Genomic DNA, 15,763 nt, shown 5'->3' with positions numbered 1-15,763 from the left:
GGCTAAGTGGGAACCTTGCTGTACACGTAGTAGTAGTAGTTGTTGTTGTTGTAGTTTTAGTATTAGTATTAGTATTAGTGGTATAATCATTATTATCATTATTACTATTTATCATCTTAAATATTAGCGTTGTCGGTATCATTTCTGACATTACTTCTAACTGTTTGACATTTTTTTCTGGGGACTTATTCTCACAAGCATCTGCTTCTATATAGGTTTCCACCACACACAATTTTATTCATCCGTCATGAATGCAATGAATTTGAAATTGATTTCATCTGGTTTTGTGTCATGTAAATGTTATTATAGTCTTTATATACTGAAATTTATGTGTTACTTTGCATCGTCATGGATGGATGTTGCGAATACAACACGACATAAGTTTTGTGTGGAAACGCAATAAATCAAATGAAATTATCATTCATCATGACTGTTGTTACAATTGCTCTTATTATTGCTATTTGCCTGAAAATGCTAAACATCTATCGCGCCATGATCGTGTACAGCAATCTCAGACGAAATATCGTTTTAATATTTCACGCAATTGCCATTTAGTCATTATATATGCCTTATGAAGTTAGCACTTGGTAATTTATGCACAACGGAACCGCTTTCTATGGACTGATTCTCCCAGCATCTATTAGTTATTCATTATTGTTTGTTGGTTCGTTTGCGTTTGTCTATCAGGAAATATTTTGCTTGGAGTCCAGTATGTTTCATTCCAGCAGAGGTCTATATAGAGAATCTAACGAGGGAGAACAAGCATTGTTGTACCTGCTGCAAGACCCGTGGACTCATTTCATTTTAGGTTTAGTTACATAGGAAACAACATCTGCTCCTGTGAGTTTCCTGAAGTCCTTTAAAATTCTTCTATAAGCACACACGGTGTCTCCATGCAGGTCGCACGTATAATGGTGAGAAACAACCAAAAATAACGCAGAATGTTTCCTTACGAATGGTTGTTGCCGTACGTGTATTTTCAAGCGTGGAGCCGGCTTTAAAAAAGCTGCGGGGAACCGCCTTCCAAGCACTTGCGACGCTTACGAGAAATGAGAGCTATTTTTCGATCTCATGAACGGAGTAGTTGAAATTAAATCCGGATATCTTCCGGGCATTAAGCTCGGAAAGCAGAGACGCACCTATCCACTCCATGCCGCACACAGAGCCATCTTCAAGCTTGGACGTCCTGCAACCAGTCTCTACCTATAACTATATCTCTTCTTCTTCTTATTCTTATTCTTCCTCTTCTTTTCTTCTTCTTCTTCTTCATCATCATCATCATCATCATCATCATCATCATCGTCATTGTCATCATCAGCATCATCATCATCATCCTCATCTCCTTCTTCTTCTTTTTCTAACTCACTTTCTTTTTACCTTGTCTATTAGTATATATTATTAATTCATTTCTTTACCATCATTTCTGACACACAAAGCAGAAATCCCAGTGCATTATCATGGAAAAGTTAATCATAATCAAACAAAGGAGACCAATTTGAAGAATGCAAATAGGAAGATAGTAAACATTCATGGCACGGATGATAGGTAGATGAAACGAACATATGATAAAAAAAAAACAAGATACCTATGTTTTAAACATGTTAGATTAAATCATGAGAAGGATATTCTTATAAAGAGGCGGGGGACACTCCGAGATTGGTGTACAGAATCATTAAGCCGTCGGTCTAAAATGTTTTAGAATACGCAAGGGCGGATCTATACGGCTTTTTGCTGGGGGGGGGGGGGGGGGAGGTGGGGGTGACCGAAAGGCGATGGGTCATGGGAAGCAAAAATGTAAAGCGTAAGTAATAAAAAGCATATATATATATATATATATATATATCATATATATATATATATATGTGTGTGTGTGTCTGTGTCTGTGTCTCTGCGTGTGTTAATATATGTATTATGTATGTTTCTGTGGGTGTGTGAAATTATATTGCTTGGATTATTAGCGGTTTTAAGGATTCAATAATAGATTTGCAGTAGATTTTCTCCTCAAACACTTGAGTCGGTTCATCGGCACCAACATGACGACGAAAGACAAATCAAATTTAACATGTTCGATGTTAAGTTATGGCCGGTAAATCAATAGTAGCTTATCCGCAGATGTCATTTCAAAAAGGTCTATTTATCTAATCCGCAATGAGCCTGTTTTCTTATCTCTGCGGTAATTGGCCAAAACATTCCGCGCTCTACAGAACGAACTCTCTACATCCACAATGTGCATCTCAACAAGTTACCCCATAATAGTTACCTAATCCTACGGAGAGAAATGTAGGCTTATTTCAGGTTAGATATTGTCAAAAGTTCAGTGAACTTGGCTCCAAGTGAGCACTGTACGCCTTCCAACGCTCTGCTTTTTCCTGGCAGAAAGTTGCGAAATCATTATAATAAAGTACCTCATAGATGTTGATTCTGTTCCTGCTTAAATATTTACTGTTTTATTTTCGCGCGCGTCCCTGCGCAGCATTATGTGCTTTATTCGCGTGTGTGCGTATGTGTGTTGGTGGGAATATTTGTGCGTGTTTATTAATTAACTGTCGTAAATGTATTCCGTCGTCTGAAGTATTTATTTCCCCCCTGAAATCTTAAAAATTGCACATGTAGCCATACGATCGACTGGGTGTAATTAATATCTTTGCACTGCTCAAGCTGTATTGTTCTTCGCGTGAAAACTCACATTTATAATCATGATATGTCAGGCCCCTGCCAATACAATTACATAAAATGTCAATATTATTTGAAGACATATGGTCATAAGAAGATTAATCGAAAAGTTGCAGAGCAATGTACTTATACACACAAACACACGCGCGCACACACACGCACATTTTTTTTTTCTGTTCGAAGAGTAAGTTGTCATACAAAGCAAATCTATGTCCGTTACTTCAGCATTATCTTTCGCTATTACTCTTTGTTCTATGTTACTGTACCACGATTCGGTTCAAACACAATTGCTCCTGCGACAATTGCTCCAATGAAATATCTGCACACTAAGCCAACCATGAATTCTACCCACAAACATAACCCTTACCCTAATCCTAATCCTCACATCAAACTAAACCTAAAACCCTATCACAACCCTATAGCCCTAACCCTAACCCTAAGTCCTTGGAGAAAATAAGACCGGAGCAATTGTCGCAGGAGTAAAATGTCGTGTCACCCCACCACCCACCCACCTAAAGTAGATGCTCGTACTCAACCACATTTTTTGTATTTTGTGTTTACGGATTCCGATTCAACTGCCGATATATATTCCTTTTTGCATGAATTTACATGAATACAGAGACATAAGGAGAGCAAGTAGGCCTAAATAACAGCGTGCCGAAATTATAATTCCTGCGAAAAAAAAAGACACAAAACAAGATAGTGGAGGAAGAAATAAAAAGTAAGAAGCTCAAAGCCACCATAAGCTGAATGATATTAATGCGCAAGACTGTCTGAACATGTACACCAGGGATACACCTTTCAATGTTTGTACACCAGGGATACACCTTTCAATGTTTGTACAACTCAGGGATACACCTTTCAATGTTTGTACACCAGGGATACACCTTTCAATGTTTGTACACCAGGGATACACCTTTCAATGTTTGCACAACTCAGGGATACACCTTTCAATGTTTGTACAACTCAGGGATACACCTTTCAATGTTTGTACAACTCAGGGATACACCTTTCAATGTTTGTACAACTCAGGGATACACCTTTCAATGTTTGTACAACTCAGGGATACACCTTTCGATGTTTGTACACCAGGGATACACCTTTCAATGTTTCACAGTTGTGTCATGAAACGTATATTGATATCCTCACGGTTCAGTGTTCAAATGACGTGTTTGTTAGTTGTTGTTTGTTTGTGATATGCATGATTATGCATTGTTAGCCATAGGCAGCACTGAGGATGCAAGTATATAATTAGCTGTTGTGAGGAGGTTGGTGCTTTTAAAGTTCAAAAGAGCGAAGAATGGCTATAAGGCAACAGCGAATATTGAGAATCGAGATAGACAATAATCTATTGATTACTGCATAGATGATTATAGAGACATGGATTTATGAAAGAAATGGTAATTGGATGCATAATGGATGCCTTCGCAATACAATACCGATCTCTGGATCTGCGACGCGAACGCTAAGACGACGCAGCTTCCCGATTTGACCAATGGAAGCAGCTGTCTTGTGCATGTGAAGAACACCATTTTTTAGCCTAATAGCGTCGTCTTTAGCGTTTGCGTCGCAGATCGAAAGTTCGCTTATAGCTATGAACGCAAGCGCACTCATGCACCTCGGTGGGAGAAACGCACACTGTAGTCAGAGGCTGATGAACCTGGTCCACTCGAGACTCTCAAATTCCCAAGATGTTATACGCATCCAAGCGAATTCACTAGAGGGGAGTGTTGAAGGAGAGGGAATGGAGATGGAACAGCGGGAGATGGAGAGGGGGAGGGAGAGAGACTGGGAGAGATAGAAGAGATGGGTGGGTATGAGTGATGTATGTTTGATCGTCATGAAACGAATGTATAATGATCGGGCGTTCGGGTATGGAAAAAAAATTGACAAAAACAAAGCGACAATGATCACTATTCTTGCACCTATAACTTGCAAAGAAACTGAAAAGAAACCTGATCAACTGGTTGACCTGTCTCTGCGATTTAGTGCACAGGTCCTGGCCTGGGCGGGTAAATTTCTAAGCTGTAGACCTCAAATAATCCATAAAACTGCTAGGCAGTGTAATAGCGCTTGCAGCACACCGAGTTATCGTTTATTCATACGGCGTATGTATGGATTTACGACCTATCGTGTATGCTACTTATACGAGATCATTCAGACACGATGTCCCGATATACGACAATCGTACAGCAGCATCAAACCTCGAGCACTGCATGCCATGTTATGTTTCATGAGAAGCTCATGAATATGTATGACTCTCTTCCTTCCCAGTATAAACTTCCCGCAGACTTTGCTCATTGCGTCTTTACACTGCATTGGATTGATTTGGTAGTTCGTGAAAGAGTCCCACCTACTGCAATTCAATTCAATTTTGCTTTTTTCCCCCAAACAACAGAAAGGTAATACAAATACTAAGTGTGCATCAATAAATCATTATGATTATGAAGAGCTTGCTTCCAAAAGGCGCTAAATCCATCATTTTTCCAATAGATTTAGCGCCTTTTGGAAGCAAGCTCTTCATCATAGACTGTTAACAATCTTTAAGCAATGCAGATCATAAAGTTGTTATGCAATATACAGATCATAATCATTGCGTATGTGGCACAGTGTGCCTGGTTCATACCGTTTGCTGACTACTATAAGTATTTATGCAATGAAGGAATGAAACATAGAAACAATGCATTATTTGCAATGGTGACAAAAAGTAGATATATCGACGGAAAAGAGTGATCTACTGACGATAACTGAAAAGCGGAGTTTGTATTTATTACAACTTTATTTAATGGATATGGAGTACAACATAAGGATATGAAAGCATAGGTGAATATCTGTCGTATGAATATACGGCATATATCGAAACCATGCTCAAACCGTCGTTTCGGTATATACATAATTATTGTACGACGAATCATACAAACAACGTATCATTATACAGTCATTCAGACACAAAACGTCCCATTTACTAAGTCTATACGTCGTATATTCATAAGATAACTCTCTAGTCTGAAAAGGGCCAATGCTTTAGGTGATCAATTGGCATGAGAGTGATGTACATACAGCAAACACATCTATTATCGATATGAATGTATCTATGTACTGTATAATGTATTCACAGTACAAAATGTGTTATAGGTTCTCATGCGGCTAGAGTATCCATTTGTTACATACAGTGCTTTATGACTGTGTGTTATTCTTTTTCTTCTTCGTCTTCTTCTTCTACTTCTACGTCTACTTCTCCTTCTACGTCTACGTCTACTACTACTTCTACTTCTTCCTCTTCTTCTTCTTCTTAACATGATTATCTTTGTTAATGTTATTATCATTACTATTATTTGTTAATTTCTATATCTTTATGATGACGATGATGATGATTATCATTATTATTATTGTTTTAGCATGTACATTGTACCTTTTGATGAGGTGAATGAATAAAAAATGAAATGAAATTAAATCATCATCGTTATCATGATCATCATCATTAATATTTCTATGTTTGCATATGTTTATTTGCTTTTGTTGGTACACTGCAAAAATTCCGGTGTTAGATAGTGAACACCGAGCTGGTGTTAAATTTTCGGTGCTCATTTATGGTGTTAAATTAACACCTCCGGGTGTCATTTCCAAATATAAAACTGTTTTTTGAAGAGTTTCTTAGTAACTGCACTTCTTGTTGATTTTTAATTTAAACAAGACGATCCAGAATTTTACATTAAAATTCTAGATTTTTGAAAAAATGTGAAAATAAATTTACACCACAGTAACACCAGCTGGTGTGGTTTCTTATTGAAGCTGGACGGGTGTTAAACCATTGATATTAACACCAACAAATATCAAATCAACACCATGTGGTGTCATTTTTGAATTAACACCAGTACAGTGTCAAAATAACACCAGGTAGTGTCAAATTAACACCACGAAGTGTCAGGTGAACACTTTTCAACACCATCACAATGCATTTTCTACACCTGTGGGTGTGGTCCTCTATTGAAGTTTGATCGGTGTTAGATTTAACACCCATGGTGTTAAATCTAACACCGATGTTTTTACAGTGTATGTATATCTGTCTTTCTGTCACTGTCTATCAGTTGCCCAAGTACATGGTAATGAATATGCGCAAAAGTAGCATGGACGATTACGTACGGTACTTCTCTCTGTGTGTACGTGTGTGCGTATATGTGTGTACGTGTGAACGTGTATGTATTAAATGTGATTGGGTTATTTTGGATGTCGTGATGTTTCGGGGAAAACCACTATGCCGATCGAGGCTTTCGAAACCTGAACTCTCCACTAGATTTAAGTTTCTCGAACGGTGTACCGGTAGAGCTCGCGGCCCCTCACAGACTTCAATCAAAAGCGAAAATGAAACAGAGAGAGGGGGGAAAAAATCCCAGGAAAATGAAAAACGTTCCTGGTGGCGTTCGCAAGAGTTCGTCAAAAGGAACTATATTGTAATCTGCGCGGAGGTATACAACTTCTGCGCTGTAAGGCAGGCAGCCCACAAGAGTGTAAAATAACGCAGATGGTTCAGGCAGAGGGTATTTTCTTAACTCTTTTGATAAATGTCTTCTAAAAGTACAAAAATAAAATCCTGAAACAGGTCTGCAGGAAAAAAAAAGGGGGAATGGAGCGATACAGGAATATCGTCTTTAAAAATAGACGATAATGAGATATGCCTTACTATGGCATACGCAAAACTCCACTCCACATAACTGTCACATGCCTATGCCTTTATACATAATATATCGAGGACATTACTTTCATACTGAGAATTGCTAAACCGATAAATAAATGGGAACGCATAATGTATACATACATACATACAGACATACGTACATACATACATACATACATACATACATTCTTCTTCTCTTATTCTTCTTATTCTCCTCCTCCTCCTCCCCCTCCTCCTAATATTGTGGGTTGAAGTACAGTCCACTATCTGGTGTATCATCGCATTCGTACCCAAGACAAGTGACTTCTCTGATGCAATTTTCCTGCGTGCGTTTGGGGAACTTTTATTACAGAACTAATCTTCAGTCTGTATAACCTAATCTTGATCTTCTGAAGACGAAGCAAGATTTCAGAATTCTGTTTGGGGGATGTTATTATTTTGTTGTGGTTATGCTTGCACATGAACATAGTAATAGTGTCTTTTTTTTCCTTTAATCCGTAGGACCGCAGTGCTATACACACGGTAATTATTTTCTTGCTGGCCACGTAGAGTATACCCATAGGATGAATGGTTTAGTTATCGTCATACACGGAAAACCGTTATCTAATACTGTATCACACGCATCAGCCTGATGGCAGTATGTGAAATATGTGAGCTGTAAATGTCAATTGTGAATGAAAAACAAAAACAAAGCCAATTTCACAGCTAAAGAGAAATCTTTAAAGGGAGTGAATGACATAATATCATACTATTTAATGAAATACATTAATTTGGTCCATACTATAGGTACAAATATTCGTCTTGCTTTGATGATCATCACATTGGCATCAGGAAATGCACTTCTGGGTTGTTTTTGTTGTTGTGTTGTTTTTTTTTTTGAAAATGAAGATTCGTGGACAATATGTGATAATGATGGAAAAGTTTAGTAAGCTAAAACAAAAGTCATTGATCAACAACAACAACAACAACAACAACAACAACAACAACAAGAAATTAAGCATTCTTGCATTGGAATCCTACATTACAGACACATCGAGCATTTCATGATTTTTTTTAAACCGTATATCATACACTATGATATGAAATGACGTGATACAATACAACGCAAAAAATGTTTGTACATAGTGGTAGTGACAACTTGTGTTGTAAATTGCAAATGTTGCAAAAATATTCGTAGGTTCATTATAACAATTAAATTTTTGACAAGATAATGCTTCACTGTATGAAATGTTATGTGTATCAATACATGTAAGTAATTTCATTTAGTATCTATACGATGGGATTTTGGAAATCTAACTGATGACTTAATAACTTAATTACCATCAATGATTTGTTTTGAATGAATAATAAACCCGAATGTATTTGGCTGAGTGAGAGAGTATCAAAGTGAGAGAGAGTGGGGAGAGATAAGAGACACTTTTTGTGACTTGACTGTATTCGTGTGTGCGCTTCTAGCTTCTAGTTTTTCGAAAAGAACGTTGTAGCATGGAGCTACAATGCCACTACCTCCACGGTTGTAGTGTCTCCACACCAACACAAACAGAAAGGATGGGCGGGGGGGGGGGCGGGGGGTAGTGGTGGTGGTAGACATGATAGTGGGGTGTTGGAGGAGAACAGTGGAAGAAGACTCGATCATACTTCAGCGACTCATCAAAACTAGAAATAGTAAACTGCGTGATAGACAGGAACTCAGTAACATCGGTTACCTCGCAAAAATCATACATGATTTTTTGTGTTTCACACATACCAAAATATACTTAGGTATATATTAACACAAATATGTGTATTAAATGTATTATACTTCCGTCCAAGTCACAGTGTTCAATAGGATTTCCAATAGATCATAATAAACTATGTTGCAGCATAGAAATGATCCACATAATCTTATAATCTTCTGGAGATGCCCAATGGCCCTCTTATGATACAGTGCATCATACCCATCTGAATGAAAGAAAATGAGAATAACTTCGTGGTTGGATCATGTATTTCTACACGCCAGTAGAATGGCTGCTGAAATTTCACACACTCTAGTGTGACAGGAAAAATAAAATCCCCTTAATATTTCACACAAACGTAGGCCAAAGGACATTGGAACATTTTGGACATTTTATGCCGTATATATCTTAATCTGGTGATTTCGTCATTAAGATTCCTTCCTTCATAGTATAGGAGATAACTAATGTACTACATGTTTGTAAATGATATATCCGATTTGATGCAGTAGAAGCAGCGAAATGCGTTTAGATCTGACGATTATTTGGTTGCAATTTGAATCTTATAGTATTCCATCTCCCCCCCCCCCTCTCTCTCTCTTTCTTTCTGTCTTCTGTCAATCGTATGTAGCTTGAGCAATGATGCTTAATTTGCGAAATGCATCAAGACATTGTAATTTTTAAATGACAGCAACAATGAAGGACTGAAAACGGAGAGGCGTGCGAAAAGAATTCATTGTTTGTGAATGGAATCACGTTTGTGCACTTACCTTGCAATAACATTCGCAGCAGCTTTACCGGGCGTGGACAGGCTGATGAGACGCGGTGTGGCACTCTGTAACAGCTCAATGCCGGATTAATGAAGTCCAATTCGGATGGCAACACGGACGACTATTCCCGGCACAAACATCGTCTGCTTTGCGCGACAATATCGAGGCCACGAAATCAGGCAGAAGAAAATAAGGAGGGGGAATAAAGTTATTGGGTGGATTGAAGCTTTCTGTGCCAGCAGACTCTCCGAAGAGTAAAGGTCGGCTCCAGGAAGATAAAATTGGAGACAGACAAAAAACCAAAAACGAACCAAAAGAGGGAAAGGAATGGGCAAGTCACTGTTGGCTGTTGCGACGCAGCCGCGGTCCACCTCTCCGCGAGTATCTTCCGTGGCGTAATCACCAGTAGAGCAGAGGGTGGCGGTAGTAAGTGCGTAAAAATTACTTCTCGCAATTTTCTGCGCTCCCGACTTTTCAATGAGTATATCTGGATCTGTGTATATACGTGTATATAAAGGGTCCGGTTTAATACTCGGGAGTTGCAAGCGAGCGAGCATGTACCCTCTCGTAAAGGAAAGGGGGAAAATAAATCTTGAGGCGGATGGTCCAGCGGGCGCGCGTCGGAGATGGGTGAATATTACTCAGTGACTGCAACTCAGAGCCTCAAGGTATTGTCCAATAGATTTACAACCTTGTCACTCGTTTGTCGCACTCCAGTTTCCCGCTCGTCTCCCTCTCTCCCACCTCCTTTTCCTTACCTCCTCCTCCTCCAACTGTTTTTTTTTTTCTCTTTCCTCCGTCGTTTGGTAGCAACTTTACCGCCGCGAGCGTGAAGGTGCTTTTGCTCGGCGCGCGCGAAAAAGCCGGGGCGCGAAGGAGCTCTGATATTCAACACGCAGATGATAATGATCAGCGCGTAATACGAAATTAATGATGCGGTTTATTGTTGCTCTCGCTCTAACTCTTGTCGCTCCCTTACCCCCCTCCCCCCCCCCATCTCCCTCTCTCTCTCTCTCTCTCTCTCTCCCTCTCTCTCTATCTCTCTCATTGTCACATTGTTAAAGGGAAAGTAAATCCTGATATCATGTTATTTCATGAAAACAGAAAAATCGGAGATGTATGTCAGTGAAAATTTGGTTGGCAAAAGTCGGAGATATAAAACGTAATAATTTGATGAAGTTTGCATAATAAGACAAGTTGGTGACAATGTGTAATTTTGGTTTTGAGCAGGTCTCCATTTGGTTTCTACAGAAATAGAAAATAACCGAATTTATTTCGGGGAGACAAATTTTGTTAGATTTAAGCTTCATAATTCTTTGAATATTAATTGTACTGATTATTGTACGTATCTATATTGACGGACAGCCAATTGTTGAAAAGATATCTACTAAGTTCTTAGGTATTACCATTGATTCAAATTTGTCTTGGAATGATCATTTACACAATGTTCATACTTCAGTTTCTAGAGGCATCGGAATTTTATACCACCTGAGAAACTTGGTTTCTCATAAATTTTTACTTATATTGTATAATGCTTTGATATTACCTGATATTACATATTGTAATATTGTGTGGGGAAATTGTGGTACAACTAAAACAATCTCAATATTACTTTTACAAAAACGAGCTATGCGATTGATTACAAACTCCCACTTTTTCCCCTCATTCTTCCCTCCCTTTCTCCTTATCGCCACTCAGTGAGTGGTGACTTATATAATATGTTATATTTTTACAATGTTGTATTGTTTAGACAATCATTTCTGAGGCCATTGTCCTCGTCAAGCACTTGCTTATGATGATGGTCTCCTGAATTTCTGCACATCAAGAATTGCCTAATTTGTCTTTGAGCAAGAGATATACTGTAACTTATGTTTGCATAAATGAATGCACAAAATAGTTTATTTTCATTTTGCATTGTGTCAGGGGAAAAAAGTTGAATATTTGAATTAATCATTTATTTGTTTTAACTGTCAGATTCAATCTATACTGTGCTCGTTTATTTATTTGTTCAATTGACTTTGTATTTCATTTATGTATGAAAAAGATATTCAGAAATAAAATCAGAATCAAATCAGAATCAGAGAAAAATTTCCTCACACCTGTTTTTTTGTCGGTGTTCACACATGAGTGAGATTTTGTGAACAAAGCAAATTGAGAATTTCTCAGCAGCAGTATCAAACAGAGTTTCCAATTTTCCTATCTCTATAAACTTTCACAATTTACACAACTTTTGTGTTATAAGTCTGATTTTTTTTTTCATTCCTTTATCGATCTGCTTTATCTGATTTTTTTTCCTGCTTTCATACCAAGTAGCACAATGTTATGTTGGACTTGTCCTTTGATTTCTTTTTTCTCATCTCCAACAAGATCCCTCCACATGCCCCCTGTGAATTCACTACCATTCCATTGTTTCATTTCAGCGCACATAGAATAAATGTTAAAAAAAAAAGATTGAGGTCGACACCGTCGGACTTGCTACGGTTGATTTGCACAAATCCCTCCTCATCATGGAATTGCATGTTATTCAAAACTAGACACATGAACCTTGTTGTAATTTGACATGGTTTTTAGGTGCACTAACCGGGAACCTGTCCTGGTGTCCCCCTTTTCCGTTGTAGAGATAGCTACATGGTACATTTATTTCGGAAATTATTGCAACCTAAACACTGTCGCACAAAAGAAATTGATAATAAGGCGATTCTATTGTTAATACATGCAATTCATATCATTTTTTTTAATCGTTTTTCCGCGAAATTCTGTCAGCCGTTGATTCTCTAGAGAGCATTCCTGTTATAATATACTGGAATAAATTTCATTGATGACGAGGACATGCAGTGAATGAAAACCTGAAGTATTTCTTCTACCCCTCTTTACTCATCGTCTCCACCACCCCCACCCACGTTTCATTAAGATATGTATGATGCGGCCTCTCGAAATGGTAATCGGTGAAACTGGTGGACGTGAAAACAAGCGAGCTGTCGGATGCTGATTAAAAGCCTATTAAACTTCAACCAAGGTCTCCATGTTATCAAAATTGAAGAATAAAAATATTGTCATGCTGTACAATGTAAATCAATAGTGTGTGTGCATGCGTGCATGCGGGTGTGTGTGTGTGTGTATGTGGGCGTAAATATGTGTGTGTATGAAACAGAGCGAGAGAAAGTATGATAATCGGCAAATTAGGGGAATTTAACAAAAAAATTAATTCGATTGCTCGTTATCCGGTGTCTGGCTTTGCTAACGAAGGTGACCTTGACGAGGGAATGAAACGTATATTGCACCTGCATGTAGTACATTACATTCTGCCGACGATCGTATGGAGAGTGTAGTATTATGATATCGTCTTTCCCGCACAAGGGAAGTTCGGGACTAACCTCCTTCTCTAGAATGTCGCTCCGAGGATCAAACGAGAGGACACAATTCCCGCTTGAGAAACGATTTCGTCTGGTGTTACTCCCTTCGTTGACAGCAAGTTGAAATATTCTCATCAATTCTTCTTCTTCTTCTTCTTCTTCTTCCTCTCTTTCTTCTCCTTCTCCTTCTTCTCCAACCCCCCCCCCCCCACAAATTATGATGATAGTCATGATGATAGTAATGAAACAGAGTTGATGATAGTAATGATAGAAAAGTTAATGATGATAACTACATTGATAATGAAATAATGATGCTGATTATAACAATATGATAATAAAATGATAATAGCAGTATGTTATTCGTCAAGTCTATTTGCTTTCTTTAAGGCAAACTTCTCAACAGCTTCTACAAAGAAAATAAAGAGAATTTGACAATTCTTTTTTTTTTGTATTCAGCTCAGACCAATCTACTCGACCAGCTGCATGCGAACAAAAAAAGACATCTAATTAGCGGCTTGAGACAATATAATATTATGATCCATAATTCGAAAGCGCTTTTATCATTCGTTTTGTTTCTTGAGAATTGAAAAATCTATATTTCAGGATTTTGATTGTCAAGCATTATGCTAGATAATCTAGGTTTATGTCAATCATTCATTCACGGAAAGCAAAGTAAAAGTTACTAACAATTGCTTGTAAATTAATGGAATTACTACACAATCACATACGCTTATTTAGAATAGTTCAAACAGAGTACACAAGTCCTGGGTGGGTTACAAACTGGCTAAATAGTATACCGCAACTCCTAACAATTTTTTTTGTTTTGTTTTGTTTTAGAAGTCTTTTTCACTTTAATGTATGTGTGTGTGTGTGTGTGTGTGTTTGTTTGTTTGTTTTAAATTTGCGGAGGTTTCTGTGAGTTCTAGACAGTTAATTACAATGTAATAGATCCGTTTAATGAATACTATTTTTGCAGCGATCATGCCGATGAAGGGAATTCCTTCCATAAGGGGTGTGTATAAAGTAATATTTTCATGAAGAACGACTGGGTGGAAGACTGTGCATCGGCTCGTCACTGATGAAGTTGACCAAGTGATTAGACGCAGTGTTTGTGGAAGGAGTCGTTCCGAGATTGATGGAACGATTCATTAATTATTCCTGATTTGCTTGTCCTAGCACGTATGTACTAGTGAAATTGCAACGTTAACAAACAAAAAAAAAGAAGAATCGTGCATAATCATATTTGTTTTTTCTTGTGTTTTGTGTGTGTTTCTTTGTTTGTTTAGTTCTTGTTTTTTCGTGATATACAAAAATTTCTCCCTATTTCACAACGTCTGCTTTTTATGCATCTTGTCAATGAGGTGGTTCAGTTTCAAATCTGAGTAAAGGCGTCCAGCGTTTCCCTACATTGCGTGACGCCATCTACACTGCAAAAAGTCCGGTGTTAAATAGTGAACACCGAGCTGGTGTTAAATTTTCGGTGCTCATTTATGGTGTTAAATTAACACCTACGGGTGTCATTTCCAAATTTTAAACTGTTTTTTGAAGAGTTTCTAAGTAACTGCACTTCTTGTTGATTTTTAATTTAAACAAGACGATCAAGAATTTTACATTAAAATACTAGATTTTTGAAAAGATGTGAAAATAAATTTACACCAAAGTAACACCAGCTGGTGTGGTCCCTTATTGAAGCTGGACGGGTGTTAAACCATTGATATTAACACCAGCAAATATCAAATCAACACCATGTGGTGTCATTTTGAATTAACACCAGTACAGTGTCAAAATAACACCAGGTACAGTGTCAAATTAACACCACGAAGTGTCAGGTGAACACTTTTCAACACCATCACAGTGCATTTTCAACACCTGTGGGTGTGGTCCTTTATTGAAGTTTGATCGGTGTTAGATTTAACACCCGTGGTGTTAAATCTAACACCGATGTTTTTACAGTGTATATGTAGTCTGCCATCTTTAGTTTGTGTAATTTTCATGACCGTCAACGGTACGGGAGTATCATGTGTTTTACCATTGGTACCGCACTGAGCAGTGACATTTTTTTTTCTTTGTATCATATACCGGTGCCTTGCTTTGCCGCAAACGTGACCCATTCAGCAATTCTATTAAAAAAAAAAAGATGCATACATATATATATATAAGATATATATGTTATCCGGTTCGCCTATGTCTACTCGCTGGCACTTATACAAATTCACTGGACCGCACAGTTTTAACAATTAGCCAACAAATAAACACACACGCACACACATATGCACACACACTCACACAAACAAACAAACAAACACACACGCGGACATGCCTTTCCTAGGATTCGAGGTTGTTGACATTCTTCTTTGCCTTCTGATGAATTTGAACGCTTTCCTTCTCACAAAGATGTAACAAAACTTCACGATAATTCTCCAATCATTTCTGCATTTGCAAAAGAGTCGCCGTTGTTAAGATTTCGTCTCTGAGCACGAAATTATTGATACTTTTAGTAATAAGAATACATCATTGGGGAGCTAGATAGTAGAATAATGAGAGGTTCTTTTTATTGAGATTTGAGGCTATTCAAGATCA

The 15,763-nt window shown here is 37.9% G+C and overlaps 1 protein-coding gene across 1 annotated transcript in view; it reads right to left on the bottom strand.

The window, feature by feature from the left end:
- The window catches only part of LOC139726517 (G-protein coupled receptor GRL101-like), a 95,001-nt gene extending 84,963 nt beyond the window's left edge, over window positions 1-10,038 (bottom strand). Inside the window, exon 1 of the mRNA XM_071637474.1 lies at window positions 9,831-10,038. The gene's annotated coding sequence lies outside the window, so the exon portion shown is untranslated. The remainder of the gene's footprint in view (window positions 1-9,830) is intronic.
- Window positions 10,039-15,763: the final 5,725 nt, after the last annotated feature.

Source organism: Diadema antillarum, unplaced genomic scaffold, assembly GCF_040938485.1.
Source record: "Diadema antillarum isolate AM-2024a unplaced genomic scaffold, OU_Dant_1.0 seq00000086_RagTag, whole genome shotgun sequence".
In the NCBI taxonomy this organism is placed as follows: Eukaryota; Metazoa; Echinodermata; class Echinoidea; order Diadematoida; family Diadematidae; genus Diadema; species Diadema antillarum.
Note: the sequence above shows the minus strand (reverse complement) of the source record. Positions and strands in the feature narration are given on the sequence as shown.